The 19,407-nt window shown below is 39.5% G+C and overlaps 28 non-coding genes across 28 annotated transcripts; all 28 read left to right on the plus strand.

The window, feature by feature from the left end:
- Positions 1-1,747: 1,747 nt before the first annotated feature.
- On the plus strand, positions 1,748-1,819 carry trnae-uuc (transfer RNA glutamic acid (anticodon UUC)). Its single transcript has one exon. It is a non-coding gene; the product is annotated as a tRNA-Glu (tRNA).
- A 1,267-nt stretch (positions 1,820-3,086) lies between these two features.
- trnae-uuc (transfer RNA glutamic acid (anticodon UUC)) lies at positions 3,087-3,158 on the plus strand. Its single transcript has one exon. It is a non-coding gene; the product is annotated as a tRNA-Glu (tRNA).
- A 605-nt stretch (positions 3,159-3,763) lies between these two features.
- On the plus strand, positions 3,764-3,836 carry trnar-acg (transfer RNA arginine (anticodon ACG)). The gene has a single exon. It is a non-coding gene; the product is annotated as a tRNA-Arg (tRNA).
- Positions 3,837-4,046: 210 nt separating this feature from the next.
- On the plus strand, positions 4,047-4,118 carry trnae-uuc (transfer RNA glutamic acid (anticodon UUC)). The gene has a single exon. It is a non-coding gene; the product is annotated as a tRNA-Glu (tRNA).
- Positions 4,119-4,728: 610 nt separating this feature from the next.
- Positions 4,729-4,801, plus strand: trnar-acg (transfer RNA arginine (anticodon ACG)). The gene has a single exon. It is a non-coding gene; the product is annotated as a tRNA-Arg (tRNA).
- Positions 4,802-5,012: 211 nt separating this feature from the next.
- trnae-uuc (transfer RNA glutamic acid (anticodon UUC)) lies at positions 5,013-5,084 on the plus strand. The gene has a single exon. It is a non-coding gene; the product is annotated as a tRNA-Glu (tRNA).
- A 985-nt stretch (positions 5,085-6,069) lies between these two features.
- On the plus strand, positions 6,070-6,142 carry trnar-acg (transfer RNA arginine (anticodon ACG)). The gene has a single exon. It is a non-coding gene; the product is annotated as a tRNA-Arg (tRNA).
- Positions 6,143-6,352: 210 nt separating this feature from the next.
- trnae-uuc (transfer RNA glutamic acid (anticodon UUC)) lies at positions 6,353-6,424 on the plus strand. Its single transcript has one exon. It is a non-coding gene; the product is annotated as a tRNA-Glu (tRNA).
- Positions 6,425-7,028: 604 nt separating this feature from the next.
- trnae-uuc (transfer RNA glutamic acid (anticodon UUC)) lies at positions 7,029-7,100 on the plus strand. The gene has a single exon. It is a non-coding gene; the product is annotated as a tRNA-Glu (tRNA).
- Positions 7,101-7,704: 604 nt separating this feature from the next.
- On the plus strand, positions 7,705-7,776 carry trnae-uuc (transfer RNA glutamic acid (anticodon UUC)). Its single transcript has one exon. It is a non-coding gene; the product is annotated as a tRNA-Glu (tRNA).
- A 604-nt stretch (positions 7,777-8,380) lies between these two features.
- Positions 8,381-8,452, plus strand: trnae-uuc (transfer RNA glutamic acid (anticodon UUC)). The gene has a single exon. It is a non-coding gene; the product is annotated as a tRNA-Glu (tRNA).
- Positions 8,453-9,715: 1,263 nt separating this feature from the next.
- On the plus strand, positions 9,716-9,787 carry trnae-uuc (transfer RNA glutamic acid (anticodon UUC)). The gene has a single exon. It is a non-coding gene; the product is annotated as a tRNA-Glu (tRNA).
- Positions 9,788-10,391: 604 nt separating this feature from the next.
- On the plus strand, positions 10,392-10,464 carry trnar-acg (transfer RNA arginine (anticodon ACG)). Its single transcript has one exon. It is a non-coding gene; the product is annotated as a tRNA-Arg (tRNA).
- Positions 10,465-10,674: 210 nt separating this feature from the next.
- On the plus strand, positions 10,675-10,746 carry trnae-uuc (transfer RNA glutamic acid (anticodon UUC)). The gene has a single exon. It is a non-coding gene; the product is annotated as a tRNA-Glu (tRNA).
- A 610-nt stretch (positions 10,747-11,356) lies between these two features.
- trnar-acg (transfer RNA arginine (anticodon ACG)) lies at positions 11,357-11,429 on the plus strand. The gene has a single exon. It is a non-coding gene; the product is annotated as a tRNA-Arg (tRNA).
- Positions 11,430-11,639: 210 nt separating this feature from the next.
- On the plus strand, positions 11,640-11,711 carry trnae-uuc (transfer RNA glutamic acid (anticodon UUC)). Its single transcript has one exon. It is a non-coding gene; the product is annotated as a tRNA-Glu (tRNA).
- Positions 11,712-12,321: 610 nt separating this feature from the next.
- On the plus strand, positions 12,322-12,394 carry trnar-acg (transfer RNA arginine (anticodon ACG)). The gene has a single exon. It is a non-coding gene; the product is annotated as a tRNA-Arg (tRNA).
- A 210-nt stretch (positions 12,395-12,604) lies between these two features.
- On the plus strand, positions 12,605-12,676 carry trnae-uuc (transfer RNA glutamic acid (anticodon UUC)). The gene has a single exon. It is a non-coding gene; the product is annotated as a tRNA-Glu (tRNA).
- Positions 12,677-13,286: 610 nt separating this feature from the next.
- trnar-acg (transfer RNA arginine (anticodon ACG)) lies at positions 13,287-13,359 on the plus strand. Its single transcript has one exon. It is a non-coding gene; the product is annotated as a tRNA-Arg (tRNA).
- A 210-nt stretch (positions 13,360-13,569) lies between these two features.
- trnae-uuc (transfer RNA glutamic acid (anticodon UUC)) lies at positions 13,570-13,641 on the plus strand. Its single transcript has one exon. It is a non-coding gene; the product is annotated as a tRNA-Glu (tRNA).
- A 604-nt stretch (positions 13,642-14,245) lies between these two features.
- On the plus strand, positions 14,246-14,317 carry trnae-uuc (transfer RNA glutamic acid (anticodon UUC)). The gene has a single exon. It is a non-coding gene; the product is annotated as a tRNA-Glu (tRNA).
- Positions 14,318-15,584: 1,267 nt separating this feature from the next.
- trnae-uuc (transfer RNA glutamic acid (anticodon UUC)) lies at positions 15,585-15,656 on the plus strand. The gene has a single exon. It is a non-coding gene; the product is annotated as a tRNA-Glu (tRNA).
- Positions 15,657-16,260: 604 nt separating this feature from the next.
- trnar-acg (transfer RNA arginine (anticodon ACG)) lies at positions 16,261-16,333 on the plus strand. Its single transcript has one exon. It is a non-coding gene; the product is annotated as a tRNA-Arg (tRNA).
- Positions 16,334-16,543: 210 nt separating this feature from the next.
- trnae-uuc (transfer RNA glutamic acid (anticodon UUC)) lies at positions 16,544-16,615 on the plus strand. Its single transcript has one exon. It is a non-coding gene; the product is annotated as a tRNA-Glu (tRNA).
- A 610-nt stretch (positions 16,616-17,225) lies between these two features.
- On the plus strand, positions 17,226-17,298 carry trnar-acg (transfer RNA arginine (anticodon ACG)). Its single transcript has one exon. It is a non-coding gene; the product is annotated as a tRNA-Arg (tRNA).
- A 211-nt stretch (positions 17,299-17,509) lies between these two features.
- On the plus strand, positions 17,510-17,581 carry trnae-uuc (transfer RNA glutamic acid (anticodon UUC)). Its single transcript has one exon. It is a non-coding gene; the product is annotated as a tRNA-Glu (tRNA).
- Positions 17,582-18,566: 985 nt separating this feature from the next.
- On the plus strand, positions 18,567-18,639 carry trnar-acg (transfer RNA arginine (anticodon ACG)). The gene has a single exon. It is a non-coding gene; the product is annotated as a tRNA-Arg (tRNA).
- A 210-nt stretch (positions 18,640-18,849) lies between these two features.
- On the plus strand, positions 18,850-18,921 carry trnae-uuc (transfer RNA glutamic acid (anticodon UUC)). Its single transcript has one exon. It is a non-coding gene; the product is annotated as a tRNA-Glu (tRNA).
- Positions 18,922-19,407: the final 486 nt, after the last annotated feature.

The following is a 19,407-nucleotide window of genomic DNA, read 5'->3' on the forward strand; positions in this document are numbered from 1 at the left end:
AAAATTCATGCGACAACAGGAAGATCATATTTAGATATGCATCTGTAACATAAATCCAGGAAACCTTGTCGCTGACAGACACTATGACTGTGTATACTGGCCTAGGTGTGACCTGACTTCAGCTTGGCCGTGCGGACAGTTGCACAATGGATAACGTGTCTGATAACAGGTCAGAAGATTGAATATTTGATTCCTGTTTGGTTCAAAACTAGATTTATTTGACCAAAATCAAGCTGGGAAAAAATACTGTATACTTTTCATTGTGTTGGCAGTTCTCGTTTCAAACACATTTAGACTGATTTTATAGGGACTTTTCCCCAACATCTCTGAGAAAAAAGATGGAGCTTGTAATTACAACAAGCATCATTTCAATGTTTATGGTTTTGTCTGTGATGTTTTCTTAAGTAACTGTCTTCCATATGGTCTGGCGTTTGGGATCCTGGTTTCGCCCGGATTGAACTCCAGTATGGGAAAGAACATTCTTGTCATTTGTGATGCACTGTGTAAGAACAGATACCACATTTTAAATTGGCAGCAGGAATCACACAAACACAAATATTCCCTAAGCAACAGGAAATGTGACATGTTTTGTAGATTCATAATTTACCAAGACTTTTAAACATTGATACACTTCAAGTTTGCATTTCTTGCTCTGCAGTAGAATTCATGTAACAACAGGAGGATCAATTAAGATATGCATCTGAAACAGAACACCAAGGAACCTTGTTGTTGACAGACGCTATGACTGTGTACACTGGTCTAGCTGTGACCTGACTTCAGCTTAGATGTGGGGCCAGTGGCGCAATGGATTCACGTGTCCGACTACGGATCAGAAGATTCTAGGTTCGACTCCTGGCTAGCTCAATAATTTATTTAATGATTGAAATCAAGCTGGGAATGATTACTGTATACTTCAGTGCTTCTGGCTGTTCTCACTTCAAACACATTTTTAGACGGATTTCATCGGACATTCCCATCATCTCTGAGAAAATGATGGAGCTTTGAAATCCAACAGGCATAATGTCAAGATTTAAAGATTTGTCTGTGATGTGTATTTTAAGTATGTGTCTTCCCATATGGTTCTAGCGGTTAGGATTCCTGCTTTTCACCCAGGTGGCCCGGGTTCAAGCTCCCGGTATGGAAAGAATATCTTGTCATTAGGTACTGCAGTGTGTAACAACAGATGCTGCATTTTAACTGGCAGCAGTTTCACACAACACAACAATATTCCCTCAGCAACAGGAAATGTGACATGTTATGTAGATTCAAATTTACAAGGCTTTTTAAACGTTGAATACACTTCATGGCTTGCATTTCTTGCTCTGCAGTAAAATTCATGCGACAACAGGAAGATCAAATTAAGATATGCATCCTGTAACAGAAATCCCAAGGAACCTTGTCGCTGACAGACACTATGACTGTGTATACTGGCCTAGGTGTGACCTGACTTCAGCTTGGCCGTGCTGCCAGTTGCACAATGGATAACGTGTCTGATAACAGGTCAGAAGATTGAATATTTGACTCCTGTTTGGTTCAAAACTAGATTTATTTGACCAAAATCAAGCTGGGAAAAATACTGTATACTTTTCATTGTGTCTGGCAGTTCTCGATTCAAACACATTTTAGACTGATTTTATATGGGACTTTTCCCCAACATCTCTGACAAAAAGATGGAGCTTGTAATTACAACAAGCATCATTTCAATGTTTATGGATTTGTCTATGATGTGTATTTTCAGTATGTGTCTTCCCATATGGTCTAGCGGTTAGGATTCCTGGTTTTCACCCAGGTGGCCTGGGTTCAACTCCCGGTATGGGAAAGAATATCTTGTCATTAGGTACGCAGCTGTGTAACAACAGATGCTGCATTTTAACTGGCAGCAGTTTCACACAACACAACAATATTCCCTCAGCAACAGGAAATGTGACATGTTATGTAGATTCAGATTATACAAGGCTTTTTAAACGTTGAATACACTTCATTGCTGCATTTCTTGCTCTCCAGTAAAATTCATGCGACAACAGGAAGATCAAATTAAGATATGCATCTGTAACAGAAATCCCAAGGAACCTTGTCGCTGACAGACACTATGACTGTGTATACTGGCCTAGGTGTGACCTGACTTCAGCTTGGCCGTGCGGCCAGTTTCACATGGATAACGTGTCTGATAACAGGTCGGAAGATTGAATATTTGACTCCTGTTTGGTTCAAAAACTAGATTTATTTGACCAAAATCAAGCTGGGAAAAATACTGTATACTTTTCATTGTGTTCTGGCAGTTCTCGATTCAAACACATTTTAGACTGATTTATATGGGACTTTTCCCAAACATCTCTGAGAAAAAAGATGGAACTTGTAATTACAACAAGCATCATTTCAATGTTTATGGATTTGTCTGTGATGTTTTTTTTAAGTAACTGTCTTCCCATATGGTCTGGCGTTTAGGATTCCTGGTTTTCGCCCGGGTTGAACTCCCAGTATGGGAAAGAACATCTTGTCATTTGTGATGCACTTGTGTAAGAACAGATACCACATTTTAAATGGCAGCAGAATCACACAACACAACAATATTCCCTAAGCAACAGGAAATGTGACATGTTTTGTAGATTCATAATTTACAATACTTTTTAAACATTGATACACTTCAAGTTTGCATTTCTTGCTCTGCAGTAAAATTCATGTAACAACAGGAGGATCAAATTAAGATATGCATCTGAAACAGAAAACCAAGGAACCTTGTTGTTGACAGACGCTATGACTGTGTACACTGGTCTAGCTGTGACCTGACTTCAGCTTAGATGTTGGGTCAGTGGCGCAATGGATAACGTGTCCGACTACGAATCAGAAGATTCTAGGTTCGACTCCTGGCTACCTCAATACTTTATTTAATTGATTGAAATCAAGCTGTGAATGATACTGTATACCTTTCAGTGCTTCTGGCTGTTCTCACTTCAAACACATTTTAGACGGATTTCATCTGGACATTCCCCATCATCTCTGAGAAAAATGATGGAGCTTTGAAATCCAACAGGCATAATGTCAACATTAAAAGATTTGTCTGTGATGTGTATTTTAAGTATGTGTCTTCCCATATGGTCTAGCGGTTAGGATTCCTAGTTTTCACCCAGGTGGCCTGGGTTCAACTCCCGGTATGGGAAAGAATATCTTGTCATCAGGTACGCAGTTGTGTAACAACAGATGCTGCATTTGAACTTGCAGCAGTTTCACACAACCCAACAATATTCCCACAGGAAATGTAACATGTTATGTAGATTCAAATTATACAAGGCTTTTTAAACGTTGAATACACTTCATGGCTGCATTTCTTGCTCTGCAGTAAAATTCATGCGACAACAGGAAGATCAAATTAAGATATGCATCTGTAACAGAAATCCCAAGGAACCTTGTCGCTGACAGACTCTATCAGCGACAAGGTCGCTGGGAAAGAACATCTTGTCATTTGTGATGCACTTGGGTAAGAACAGATACCACATTTTAAATGGCAGCAGAATCACACAACACAACAATATTCCCCAAGCAACAGGAAATGTGACATGTTTTTGTAGATTCATAATTTACAAGACTTTTTAAACATTGATACACTTCAAGTTTGCATTTCTTGCTCTGCAGTAAAATTCATGTAACAACAGGAGGATCAAATTAAGATATGCATCTGAAACAGAAAACCAAGGAACCTTGTTGTTGACAGACGCTATGACTGTGTACACTGGTCTAGCTGTGACCTGACTTCAGCTTAGATGTGGGGCCAGTGGCGCAATGGATAACGTGTCTGACTACGGATCAGAAGATTCTAGGTTCGACTCCTGGCTGGCTCAATACTTTATTTAATTGATTGAAATCAAGCTGGGAATGATACTGTATACCTTTCAGTGCTTCTGGCTGTTCTCACTTCAAACACATTTTAGACGGATTTCATCTGGACATTCCCCATCATCTCTGAGAAAAATGATGGAGCTTTGAAATCCAACAGGCATAATGTCAACATTAAAAGATTTGTCTGTGATGTGTATTTTAAGTATGTGTCTTCCCATATGGTCTAGCGGTTAGGATTCCTGGTTTTCACCCAGGTGGCCTGGGTTCAACTCCCGGTATGGGAAAGAATATCTTGTCATAAGGTACGCAGTTGTGTAACAACAGATGCTGCATTTTAACTGGCACCAGTTTCACACAACACAACAATATTCCCTCAGCAACAGGAAATTTGACATGTTATGTAGATTCAAATTATACAAGGCTTTTTAAACGTTGAATACACTTCATGGCTGCATTTCTTGCTCTGCAGTAAAATTCATGCGACAACAGCAAGATCAAATTAAGATATGCATCTGTAACAGAAATCGCAAGGAACCTTGTCGCTGACAGACTCTATCAGCGACAAGGTCGCTGGGAAAGAACATCTTGTCATTTGTGATGCACTTGTGTAAGAACAGATACCACATTTTAAATGGCAGCAGAATCACACAACACAACAATATTCCCTAAGCAACAGGAAATGTGACATGTTTTGTAGATTCATAATTTACAATACTTTTTAAACATTGATACACTTCAAGTTTGCATTTCTTGCTCTGCAGTAAAATTCATGTAACAACAGGAGGATCAAATTAAGATATGCATCTGAAACAGAACACCAAGGAACCTTGTTGTTGACAGACGCTATGACTGTGTATACTGATCTAGCTGTGACCTGACTTCAGCTTAGATGTGGGGTCAGTGGCGCAATGGATAACGTGTCCGACTACGGATCAGAAGATTCTAGGTTCGACTCCTGGCTGCCTCAATACTTTATTTAATTGATTGAAATCAAGCTGGGAATGATACTGTATACCTTTCAGTGCTTCTGGCTGTTCTCACTTCAAACACGTTTTAGACGGATTTCATCTGGACATTCCCCATCATCTCTGAGAAAAAAAGATGGAGCTTTGAAATCCAACAAGCATAATGTCAACATTTAAAGATTTGTCTGTGATGTGTATTTTAAGTATGTGTCTTCCCATATGGTCTAGCGGTTAGGATTCCTAGTTTTCACCCAGGTGGCCCGGGTTCAACTCCCGGTATGGGAAAGAATGTCTTGTCATCAGGTACGCAGTTGTGTAACAACAGATGCTGCATTTGAACTGGCAGCAGTTTCACACAACACAACAATATTCCCTCAGCAACAGGAAATGTGACATGTTATGTAGATTCAAATTATACAAGGCTTTTTAAACGTTGAATACACTTCATTGCTGCATTTCTTGCTCTGCAGTAAAATTCATGCGACAACAGGAAGATCAAATTAAGATATGCATCTGTAACAGAAATCCCAAGGAACCTTGTCGCTGACAGACACTATGACTGTGTATACTGGCCTAGGTGTGACCTGACTTCAGCTTGGCCGTGTGGCCAGTTTCACAATGGATAACGTGTCTGATAACAGTTCGGAAGATTGAATATATGACTCCTGTTTGGTTCAAAACTAGATTTATTTGACCAAAATCAAGCTGGGAAAAATACTGTATACTTTTCATTGTGTCTGGCAGTTCTCGATTCAAACACATTTTAGACTGATTTTATATGGGACTTTTCCCAAACATCTCTGAGAAAAAAAGATGGAGCTTGTAATTACAACAAGCATCATTTCAATGTTTATGGATTTGTCTGTGATGTTTTTTTTAAGTAACTGTCTTCCCATATGGTCTGGCGTTTAGGATTCCTGGTTTTCGCCCGGGTTGAACTCCCAGTATGGGAAAGAACATCTTGTCATTTGTGATGCACTTGTGTAAGAACAGATACCACATTTTAAATGGCAGCAGAATCACACAACACAACAATATTCCCCAAGCAACAGGAAATGTGACATGTTTTGTAGATTCATAATTTACAAGACTTTTTAAACATTGATACACTTCAAGTTTGCATTTCTTGCTCTGCAGTAAAATTCATGTAACAACAGGAGGATCAAATTAAGATATGCATCTGAAACAGAAAACCAAGGAACCTTGTTGTTGACAGACGCTATGACTGTGTACACTGGTCTAGCTGTGACCTGACTTCAGCTTAGATGTGGGGCCAGTGGCGCAATGGATAACGTGTCTGACTACGGATCAGAAAATTCTAGGTTCGACTCCTGGCTGGCTCAATACTTTATTTAATTGATTGAAATCAAGCTGGGAATGATACTGTATACCTTTCAGTGCTTCTGGCTGTTCTCACTTCAAACACATTTTAGACGGATTTCATCTGGACATTCCCCATCATCTCTGAGAAAAATGATGGAGCTTTGAAATCCAACAGGCATAATGTCAACATTTAAAGATTTGTCTGTGATGTGTATTTTAAGTATGTGTCTTCCCATATGGTCTAGCGGTTAGGATTCCTGGTTTTCACCCAGGTGGCCCGGGTTCAACTCCCGGTATGGGAAAGAATATCTTTTCATTAGGTACTCAGTTGTGTAACAACAGATGCTGCATTTTAACTGGCAGCAGTTTCACACAACACAACAATATTCCCTCAGCAACAGGAAATGTGACATGTTATGTAGATTCAAATTATACAAGGCTTTTTAAACGTTGAATACACTTCATGGCTGCATTTCTTGCTCTGCAGTAAAATTCATGCGACAACAGGAAGATCAAATTAAGATATGCATCTGTAACAGAAATCCCAAGGAACCTTGTCGCTGACAGACACTATGACTGTGTATACTGGCCTAGGTGTGACCTGACTTCAGCTTGGCCGTGCGGCCAGTTGCACAATGGATAACGTGTCTGATAACAGGTCAGAAGATTGAATATTTGACTCCTGTTTGGTTCAAAACTAGATTTATTTGACCAAAATCAAGCTGGGAAAAATACTGTATACTTTTCATTGTGTCTGGCAGTTCTCGATTCAAACACATTTTAGACTGATTTTATATGGGACTTTTCCCCAACATCTCTGACAAAAAAGATGGAGCTTGTAATTACAACAAGCATCATTTCAATGTTTATGGATTTGTCTATGATGTGTATTTTCAGTATGTGTCTTCCCATATGGTCTAGCGGTTAGGATTCCTGATTTTCACCCAGGTGGCCTGGGTTCAACTCCCGGTATGGGAAAGAATATCTTGTCATTAGGTACGCAGCTGTGTAACAACAGATGCTGCATTTTAACTGGCAGCAGTTTCACACAACACAACAATATTCCCTCAGCAACAGGAAATGTGACATGTTATGTAGATTCAGATTATACAAGGCTTTTTAAACGTTGAATACACTTCATGGCTGCATTTCTTGCTCTGCAGTAAAATTCATGCGACAACAGGAAGATCAAATTAAGATATGCATCTGTAACAGAAATCCCAAGGAACCTTGTCGCTGACAGACACTATGACTGTGTATACTGGCCTAGGTGTGACCTGACTTCAGCTTGGCCGTGCGGCCAGTTGCACAATGGATAACGTGTCTGATAACAGGTCAGAAGATTGAATATTTGACTCCTGTTTGGTTCAAAACTAGATTTATTTGACCAAAATCAAGCTGGGAAAAATACTGTATACTTTTCATTGTGTCTGGCAGTTCTCGATTCAAACACATTTTAGACTGATTTTATATGGGACTTTTCCCCAACATCTCTGACAAAAAAGATGGAGCTTGTAATTACAACAAGCATCATTTCAATGTTTATGGATTTGTCTATGATGTGTATTTTCAGTATGTGTCTTCCCATATGGTCTAGCGGTTAGGATTCCTGGTTTTCACCCAGGTGGCCTGGGTTCAACTCCCGGTATGGGAAAGAATATCTTGTCATTAGGTACGCAGCTGTGTAACAACAGATGCTGCATTTTAACTGGCAGCAGTTTCACACAACACAACAATATTCCCTCAGCAACAGGAAATGTGACATGTTATGTAGATTCAGATTATACAAGGCTTTTTAAACGTTGAATACACTTCATGGCTGCATTTCTTGCTCTGCAGTAAAATTCATGCGACAACAGGAAGATCAAATTAAGATATGCATCTGTAACAGAAATCCCAAGGAACCTTGTCGCTGACAGACACTATGACTGTGTATACTGGCCTAGGTGTGACCTGACTTCAGCTTGGCCGTGCGGCCAGTTGCACAATGGATAACGTGTCTGATAACAGGTCAGAAGATTGAATATTTGACTCCTGTTTGGTTCAAAACTAGATTTATTTGACCAAAATCAAGCTGGGAAAAATACTGTATACTTTTCATTGTGTCTGGCAGTTCTCGATTCAAACACATTTTAGACTGATTTTATATGGGACTTTTCCCCAACATCTCTGACAAAAAAGATGGAGCTTGTAATTACAACAAGCATCATTTCAATGTTTATGGATTTGTCTATGATGTGTATTTTCAGTATGTGTCTTCCCATATGGTCTAGCGGTTAGGATTCCTGGTTTTCACCCAGGTGGCCTGGGTTCAACTCCCGGTATGGGAAAGAATATCTTGTCATTAGGTACGCAGCTGTGTAACAACAGATGCTGCATTTTAACTGGCAGCAGTTTCACACAACACAACAATATTCCCTCAGCAACAGGAAATGTGACATGTTATGTAGATTCAGATTATACAAGGCTTTTTAAACGTTGAATACACTTCATTGCTGCATTTCTTGCTCTCCAGTAAAATTCATGCGACAACAGGAAGATCAAATTAAGATATGCATCTGTAACAGAAATCCCAAGGAACCTTGTCGCTGACAGACACTATGACTGTGTATACTGGCCTAGGTGTGACCTGACTTCAGCTTGGCCGTGCGGCCAGTTTCACCATGGATAACGTGTCTGATAACAGGTCGGAAGATTGAATATTTGACTCCTGTTTGGTTCAAAACTAGATTTATTTGACCAAAATCAAGCTGGGAAAAATACTGTATACTTTTCATTGTGTCTGGCAGTTCTCGATTCAAACACATTTTAGACTGATTTTATATGGGACTTTTCCCAAACATCTCTGAGAAAAAAGATGGAACTTGTAATTACAACAAGCATCATTTCAATGTTTATGGATTTGTCTGTGATGTTTTTTTTAAGTAACTGTCTTCCCATATGGTCTGGCGTTTAGGATTCCTGGTTTTCGCCCGGGTTGAACACCCAGTATGGGAAAGAACATCTTGTCATTTGTGATGCACTTGTGTAAGAACAGATACCACATTTTAAATGGCAGCAGAATCACACAACACAACAATATTCTCTAAGCAACAGGAAATGTGACATGTTTTGTAGATTCATAATTTACAATACTTTATAAACATTGATACACTTCAAGTTTGCATTTCTTGCTCTGCAGTAAAATTCATGTAACAACAGGAGGATCAAATTAAGATATGCATCTGAAACAGAAAACCAAGGAACCTTGTTGTTGACAGACGCTATGACTGTGTACACTGGTCTAGCTGTGACCTGACTTCAGCTTAGATGTGGGGTCAGTGGCGCAATGGATAACGTGTCCGACTACGGATCAGAAGATTCTAGGTTTGACTCCTGGCTGCCTCAATACATTAATTGATTGAAATCAAGCTGGGAATGATACTGTATACCTTTCAGTGCTTCTGGCTGTTCTCACTTCAAACACATTTTAGACGGATTTCATCTGGACATTCCCCATCATCTCTGAGAAAAATGATGGAGCTTTGAAATCCAACAGGCATAATGTCAACATTAAAAGATTTGTCTGTGATGTGTATTTTAAGTATGTGTCTTCCCATATGGTCTAGCGGTTAGGATTCCTAGTTTTCACCCAGGTGGCCCGGGTTCAACTCCCGGTATGGGAAATAATATCTTGTCATCAGGTACGCAGTTGTGTAACAACAGATGCTGCATTTGAACTTGCAGCAGTTTCACACAACCCAACAATATTCCCACAGGAAATGTAACATGTTATGTAGATTCAAATTATACAAGGCTTTTTAAACGTTGAATACACTTCATTGCTGCATTTCTTGCTCTGCAGTAAAATTCATGCGACAACAGGAAGATCAAATTAAGATATGCATCTGTAACAGAAATCCCAAGGAACCTTGTCGCTGACAGACTCTATCAGCGACAAGGTCGCTGGGAAAGAACATCTTGTCATTTGTGATGCACTTGGGTAAGAACAGATACCACATTTTAAATGGCAGCAGAATCACACAACACAACAATATTCCCCAAGCAACAGGAAATGTGACATGTTTTGTAGATTCATAATTTACAAGACTTTTTAAACATTGATACACTTCAAGTTTGCATTTCTTGCTCTGCAGTAAAATTCATGTAACAACAGGAGGATCAAATTAAGATATGCATCTGAAACAGAAAACCAAGGAACATTGTTGTTGACAGACGCTATGACTGTGTACACTGGTCTAGCTGTGACCTGACTTCAGCTTAGATGTGGGGCCATTGGCGCAATGGATAACGTGTCTGACTACGGATCAGAAGATTCTAGGTTCGACTCCTGGCTGGCTCAATACTTTATTTAATTGATTGAAATCAAGCTGGGAATGATACTGTATACCTTTCAGTGCTTCTGGCTGTTCTCACTTCAAACACATTTTAGACGGATTTCATCTGGACATTCCCCATCATCTCTGAGAAAAATGATGGAGCTTTGAAATCCAACAGGCATAATGTCAACATTAAAAGATTTGTCTGTGATGTGTATTTTAAGTATGTGTCTTCCCATATGGTCTAGCGGTTAGGATTCCTGGTTTTCACCCAGGTGGCCTGGGTTCAACTCCCGGTATGGGAAAGAATATCTTGTCATAAGGTATGCAGTTGTGTAACAACAGATGCTCCATTTTAACTGGCACCAGTTTCACACAACACAAATATATTCCCTCAGCAACAGGAAATTTGACATGTTATGTATATTCAAATTATACAAGGCTTTTTAAACGTTGAATACACTTCATGGCTGCATTTCTTGCTCTGCAGTAAAATTCATGCGACAACAGCAAGATCAAATTAAGATATGCATCTGTAACAGAAATCGCAAGGAACCTTGTCGCTGACAGACTCTATCAGCGACAAGGTCGCTGGGAAAGAACATCTTGTCATTTGTGATGCACTTGGGTAAGAACAGATACCACATTTTAAATGGCAGCAGAATCACACAACACAACAATATTCCCCAAGCAACAGGAAATGTGACATGTTTTGTAGATTCATAATTTACAAGACTTTTTAAACATTGATACACTTCAAGTTTGCATTTCTTGCTCTGCAGTAAAATTCATGTAACAACAGGAGGATCAAATTAAGATATGCATCTGAAACAGAAAACCAAGGAACCTTGTTGTTGACAGACGCTATGACTGTGTACACTGGTCTAGCTGTGACCTGACTTCAGCTTAGATGTGGGGCCATTGGCGCAATGGATAACGTGTCTGACTACGGATCAGAAGATTCTAGGTTCGACTCCTGGCTGGCTCAATACTTTATTTAATTGATTGAAATCAAGCTGGGAATGATACTGTATACCTTTCAGTGCTTCTGGCTGTTCTCACTTCAAACACATTTTAGACGGATTTCATCTGGACATTCCCCATCATCTCTGAGAAAAATGATGGAGCTTTGAAATCCAACAGGCATAATGTCAACATTAAAAGATTTGTCTGTGATGTGTATTTTAAGTATGTGTCTTCCCATATGGTCTAGCGGTTAGGATTCCTGGTTTTCACCCAGGTGGCCTGGGTTCAACTCCCGGTATGGGAAAGAATATCTTGTCATAAGGTATGCAGTAGTGTAACAACAGATGCTGCATTTTAACTGGCACCAGTTTCACACAACACAACAATATTCCCTCAGCAACAGGAAATTTGACATGTTATGTATATTCAAATTATACAAGGCTTTTTAAACGTTGAATACACTTCATGGCTGCATTTCTTGCTCTGCAGTAAAATTCATGCGACAACAGCAAGATCAAATTAAGATATGCATCTGTAACAGAAATCGCAAGGAACCTTGTCGCTGACAGACTCTATCAGCGACAAGGTCGCTGGGAAAGAACATCTTGTCATTTGTGATGCACTTGTGTAAGAACAGATACCACATTTTAAATGGCAGCAGAATCACACAACACAACAATATTCCCTAAGCAACAGGAAATGTGACATGTTTTGTAGATTCATAATTTACAATACTTTTTAAACATTGATACACTTCAAGTTTGCATTTCTTGCTCTGCAGTAAAATTCATGTAACAACAGGAGGATCAAATTAAGATATGCATCTGAAACAGAACACCAAGGAACCTTGTTGTTGACAGACGCTATGACTGTGTATACTGATCTAGCTGTGACCTGACTTCAGCTTAGATGTGGGGTCAGTGGCGCAATGGATAACGTGTCCGACTACGGATCAGAAGATTCTAGGTTCGACTCCTGGCTGCCTCAATACTTTATTTAATTGATTGAAATCAAGCTGGGAATGATACTGTATACCTTTCAGTGCTTCTGGCTGTTCTCACTTCAAACACGTTTTAGACGGATTTCATCTGGACATTCCCCATCATCTCTGAGAAAAAAGATGGAGCTTTGAAATTCAACAAGCATAATGTCAACATTTAAAGATTTGTCTGTGATGTGTATTTTAAGTATGTGTCTTCCCATATGGTCTAGCGGTTAGGATTCCTAGTTTTCACCCAGGTGGCCCGGGTTCAACTCCCGGTATGGGAAAGAATGTCTTGTCATCAGTTACGCAGTTGTGTAAGAACAGATGCTGCATTTGAACTGGCAGCAGTTTCACACAACACAACAATATTCCCTCAGCAACAGGAAATTTGACATGTTATGTAGATTCAAATTATACAAGGCTTTTTAAACGTTGAATACACTTCATGGCTGCATTTCTTGCTCTGCAGTAAAATTCATGCGACAACAGCAAGATCAAATTAAGATATGCATCTGTAACAGAAATCGCAAGGAACCTTGTCGCTGACAGACTCTATCAGCGACAAGGTCGCTGGGAAAGAACATCTTGTCATTTGTGATGCACTTGTGTAATAACAGATACCACATTTTAAATGGCAGCAGAATCACACAACACAACAATATTCCCCAAGCAACAGGAAATGTGACATGTTTTGTAGATTCATAATTTACAAGACTTTTTAAACATTGATACACTTCAAGTTTGCATTTCTTGCTCTGCAGTAAAATTCATGTAACAACAGGAGGATCAAATTAAGATATGCATCTGAAACAGAAAACCAAGGAACCTTGTTGTTGACAGACGCTATGACTGTGTACACTGGTCTAGCTGTGACCTGACTTCAGCTTAGATGTGGGGCCAGTGGCGCAATGGATAACGTGTCTGACTACGGATCAGAAGATTCTAGGTTCGACTCCTGGCTGGCTCAATACTTTATTTAATTGATTGAAATCAAGCTGGGAATGATACTGTATACCTTTCAGTGCTTCTGGCTGTTCTCACTTCAAACACATTTTAGACGGATTTCATCTGGACATTCCCCATCATCTCTGAGAAAAATGATGGAGCTTTGAAATCCAACAGGCATAATGTCAACATTTAAAGATTTGTCTGTGATGTGTATTTTAAGTATGTGTCTTCCCATATGGTCTAGCGGTTAGGATTCCTGGTTTTCACCCAGGTGGCCCGGGTTCAACTCCCGTTATGGGAAAGAATATCTTTTCATTAGGTACTCAGTTGTGTAACAACAGATGCTGCATTTTAACTGGCAGCAGTTTCACACAACACAACAATATTCCCTCAGCAACAGGAAATGTGACATGTTATGTAGATTCAAATTATACAAGGCTTTTTAAACGTTGAATACACTTCATGGCTGCATTTCTTGCTCTGCAGTAAAATTCATGCGACAACAGGAAGATCAAATTAAGATATGCATCTGTAACAGAAATCCCAAGGAACCTTGTCGCTGACAGACACTATGACTGTGTATACTGGCCTAGGTGTGACCTGACTTCAGCTTGGCCGTGCTGCCAGTTGCACAATGGATAACGTGTCTGATAACAGGTCAGAAGATTGAATATTTGACTCCTGTTTGGTTCAAAACTAGATTTATTTGACCAAAATCAAGCTGGGAAAAATACTGTATACTTTTCATTGTGTCTGGCAGTTCTCGATTCAAACACATTTTAGACTGATTTTATATGGGACTTTTCCCCAACATCTCTGACAAAAAAGATGGAGCTTGTAATTACAACAAGCATCATTTCAATGTTTATGGATTTGTCTATGATGTGTATTTTCAGTATGTGTCTTCCCATATGGTCTAGCGGTTAGGATTCCTGGTTTTCACCCAGGTGGCCTGGGTTCAACTCCCGGTATGGGAAAGAATATCTTGTCATTAGGTACGCAGCTGTGTAACAACAGATGCTGCATTTTAACTGGCAGCAGTTTCACACAACACAACAATATTCCCTCAGCAACAGGAAATGTGACATGTTATGTAGATTCAGATTATACAAGGCTTTTTAAACGTTGAATACACTTCATTGCTGCATTTCTTGCTCTCCAGTAAAATTCATGCGACAACAGGAAGATCAAATTAAGATATGCATCTGTAACAGAAATCCCAAGGAACCTTGTCGCTGACAGACACTATGACTGTGTATACTGGCCTAGGTGTGACCTGACTTCAGCTTGGCCGTGCGGCCAGTTTCACCATGGATAACGTGTCTGATAACAGGTCGGAAGATTGAATATTTGACTCCTGTTTGGTTCAAAACTAGATTTATTTGACCAAAATCAAGCTGGGAAAAATACTGTATACTTTTCATTGTGTCTGGCAGTTCTCGATTCAAACACATTTTAGACTGATTTTATATGGGACTTTTCCCAAACATCTCTGAGAAAAAAGATGGAACTTGTAATTACAACAAGCATCATTTCAATGTTTATGGATTTGTCTGTGATGTTTTTTTTAAGTAACTGTCTTCCCATATGGTCTGGCGTTTAGGATTCCTGGTTTTCGCCCGGGTTGAACTCCCAGTATGGGAAAGAACATCTTGTCATTTGTGATGCACTTGTGTAAGAACAGATACCACATTTTAAATGGCAGCAGAATCACACAACACAACAATATTCCCTAAGCAACAGGAAATGTGACATGTTTTGTAGATTCATAATTTACAATACTTTTTAAACATTGATACACTTCAAGTTTGCATTTCTTGCTCTGCAGTAAAATTCATGTAACAACAGGAGGATCAAATTAAGATATGCATCTGAAACAGAAAACCAAGGAACCTTGTTGTTGACAGACGCTATGACTGTGTACACTGGTCTAGCTGTGACCTGACTTCAGCTTAGATGTTGGGTCAGTGGCGCAATGGATAACGTGTCCGACTACGAATCAGAAGATTCTAGGTTCGACTCCTGGCTACCTCAATACTTTATTTAATTGATTGAAATCAAGCTGTGAATGATACTGTATACCTTTCAGTGCTTCTGGCTGTTCTCACTTCAAACACATTTTAGACGGATTTCATCTGGACATTCCCCATCATCTCTGAGAAAAATGATGGAGCTTTGAAATCCAACAGGCATAATGTCAACATTAAAAGATTTGTCTGTGATGTGTATTTTAAGTATGTGTCTTCCCATATGGTCTAGCGGTTAGGATTCCTAGTTTTCACCCAGGTGGCCTGGGTTCAACTCCCGGTATGGGAAAGAATATCTTGTCATCAGGTACGCAGTTGTGTAACAACAGATGCTGCATTTGAACTTGCAGCAGTTTCACACAACCCAACAATATTCCCACAGGAAATGTAACATGTTATGTAGATTCAAATTATACAAGGCTTTTTAAACGTTGAATACACTTCATGGCTGCATTTCTTGCTCTGCAGTAAAATTCATGCGACAACAGGAAGATCAAATTAAGATATGCATCTGTAACAGAAATCCCAAGGAACCTTGTCGCTGACAGACTCTATCAGCGACAAGGTCGCTGGGAAAGAACATCTTGTCATTTGTGATGCACTTGGGTAAGAACAGATACCACATTTTAAATGGCAGCAGAATCACACAACACAACAATATTCCCCAAGCAACAGGAAATGTGACATGTTTTGTAGATTCATAATTTACAAGACTTTTTAAACATTGATACACTTCAAGTTTGCATTTCTTGCTCTGCAGTAAAATTCATGTAACAACAGGAGGATCAAATTAAGATATGCATCTGAAACAGAAAACCAAGGAACCTTGTTGTTGACAGACGCTATGACTGTGTACACTGGTCTAGCTGTGACCTGACTTCAGCTTAGATGTGGGGCCAGTGGCGCAATGGATAACGTGTCTGACTACGGATCAGAAGATTCTAGGTTCGACTCCTGGCTGGCTCAATACTTTATTTAATTGATTGAAATCAAGCTGGGAATGATACTGTATACCTTTCAGTGCTTCTGGCTGTTCTCACTTCAAACACATTTTAGACGGATTTCATCTGGACATTCCCCATCATCTCTGAGAAAAATGATGGAGCTTTGAAATCCAACAGGCATAATGTCAACATTAAAAGATTTGTCTGTGATGTGTATTTTAAGTATGTGTCTTCCCATATGGTCTAGCGGTTAGGATTCCTGGTTTTCACCCAGGTGGCCTGGGTTCAACTCCCGGTATGGGAAAGAATATCTTGTCATAAGGTACGCAGTTGTGTAACAACAGATGCTGCATTTTAACTGGCACCAGTTTCACACAACACAACAATATTCCCTCAGCAACAGGAAATTTGACATGTTATGTAGATTCAAATTATACAAGGCTTTTTAAACGTTGAATACACTTCATGGCTGCATTTCTTGCTCTGCAGTAAAATTCATGCGACAACAGCAAGATCAAATTAAGATATGCATCTGTAACAGAAATCGCAAGGAACCTTGTCGCTGACAGACTCTATCAGCGACAAGGTCGCTGGGAAAGAACATCTTGTCATTTGTGATGCACTTGTGTAAGAACAGATACCACATTTTAAATGGCAGCAGAATCACACAACACAACAATATTCCCTAAGCAACAGGAAATGTGACATGTTTTGTAGATTCATAATTTACAATACTTTTTAAACATTGATACACTTCAAGTTTGCATTTCTTGCTCTGCAGTAAAATTCATGTAACAACAGGAGGATCAAATTAAGATATGCATCTGAAACAGAACACCAAGGAACCTTGTTGTTGACAGACGCTATGACTGTGTATACTGATCTAGCTGTGACCTGACTTCAGCTTAGATGTGGGGTCAGTGGCGCAATGGATAACGTGTCCGACTACGGATCAGAAGATTCTAGGTTCGACTCCTGGCTGCCTCAATACTTTATTTAATTGATTGAAATCAAGCTGGGAATGATACTGTATACCTTTCAGTGCTTCTGGCTGTTCTCACTTCAAACACGTTTTAGACGGATTTCATCTGGACATTCCCCATCATCTCTGAGAAAAAAAGATGGAGCTTTGAAATCCAACAAGCATAATGTCAACATTTAAAGATTTGTCTGTGATGTGTATTTTAAGTATGTGTCTTCCCATATGGTCTAGCGGTTAGGATTCCTAGTTTTCACCCAGGTGGCCCGGGTTCAACTCCCGGTATGGGAAAGAATGTCTTGTCATCAGGTACGCAGTTGTGTAACAACAGATGCTGCATTTGAACTGGCAGCAGTTTCACACAACACAACAATATTCCCTCAGCAACAGGAAATGTGACATGTTATGTAGATTCAAATTATACAAGGCTTTTTAAACGTTGAATACACTTCATTGCTGCATTTCTTGCTCTGCAGTAAAATTCATGCGACAACAGGAAGATCAAATTAAGATATGCATCTGTAACAGAAATCCCAAGGAACCTTGTCGCTGACAGACACTATGACTGTGTATACTGGCCTAGGTGTGACCTGACTTCAGCTTGGCCGTGTGGCCAGTTTCACAATGGATAACGTGTCTGATAACAGTTCGGAAGATTGAATATATGACTCCTGTTTGGTTCAAAACTAGATTTATTTGACCAAAATCAAGCTGGGAAAAATACTGTATACTTTTCATTGTGTCTGGCAGTTCTCGATTCAAACACATTTTAGACTGATTTTATATGGGACTTTTCCCAAACATCTCTGAGAAAAAAAGATGGAGCTTGTAATTACAACAAGCATCATTTCAATGTTTATGGATTTGTCTGTGATGTTTTTTTTAAGTAACTGTCTTCCCATATGGTCTGGCGTTTAGGATTCCTGGTTTTCGCCCGGGTTGAACTCCCAGTATGGGAAAGAACATCTTGTCATTTGTGATGCACTTGTGTAAGAACAGATACCACATTTTAAATGGCAGCAGAATCACACAACACAACAATATTCCCCAAGCAACAGGAAATGTGACATGTTTTGTAGATTCATAATTTACAAGACTTTTTAAACATTGATACACTTCAAGTTTGCATTTCTTGCTCTGCAGTAAAATTCATGTAACAACAGGAGGATCAAATTAAGATATGCATCTGAAACAGAAAACCAAGGAACCTTGTTGTTGACAGACGCTATGACTGTGTACACTGGTCTAGCTGTGACCTGACTTCAGCTTAGATGTGGGGCCAGTGGCGCAATGGATAACGTGTCTGACTACGGATCAGAAAATTCTAGGTTCGACTCCTGGCTGGCTCAATACTTTATTTAATTGATTGAAATCAAGCTGGGAATGATACTGTATACCTTTCAGTGCTTCTGGCTGTTCTCACTTCAAACACATTTTAGACGGATTTCATCTGGACATTCCCATCATCTCTGAGAAAAAATGATGGAGCTTTGAAATCCAACAGGCATAATGTCAACATTTAAAGATTTGTCTGTGATGTGTATTTTAAGTATGTGTCTTCCCATATGGTCTAGCGGTTAGGATTCCTGGTTTTCACCCAGGTGGCCCGGGTTCAACTCCCGGTATGGGAAAGAATATCTTTTCATTAGGTACTCAGTTGTGTAACAACAGATGCTGCATTTGTAACTGGCAGCAGTTTCACACAACACAACAATATTCCCTCAGCAACAGGAAATGTGACATGTTATGTAGATTCAAATTATACAAGGCTTTTAAACGTTGAATACACTTCATGGCTGCATTTCTTGCTCTGCAGTAAAATTCATGCGACAACAGGAAGATCAAATAAGATATGCATCTGTAACAGAAATCCCAAGGAACCTTGTCGCTGACAGACACTATGACTGTGTATACTGGCCTAGGTGTGACCTGACTTCAGCTTGGCCGTGCGGCCAGTTGCACAATGGATAACGTGTCTGATAACAGGTCAGAAGATTGAATATTTGACTCCTGTTTGGTTCAAAACTAGATTTATTTGACCAAAATCAAGCTGGGAAAATACTGTATACTTTTCATTGTGTCTGGCAGTTCTCGATTCAAACACTATTTTAGACTGG

Source organism: Oncorhynchus kisutch, unplaced genomic scaffold (assembly GCF_002021735.2).
Source record: "Oncorhynchus kisutch isolate 150728-3 unplaced genomic scaffold, Okis_V2 scaffold3057, whole genome shotgun sequence".
NCBI lineage: Eukaryota > Metazoa > Chordata > Actinopteri > Salmoniformes > Salmonidae > Oncorhynchus > Oncorhynchus kisutch.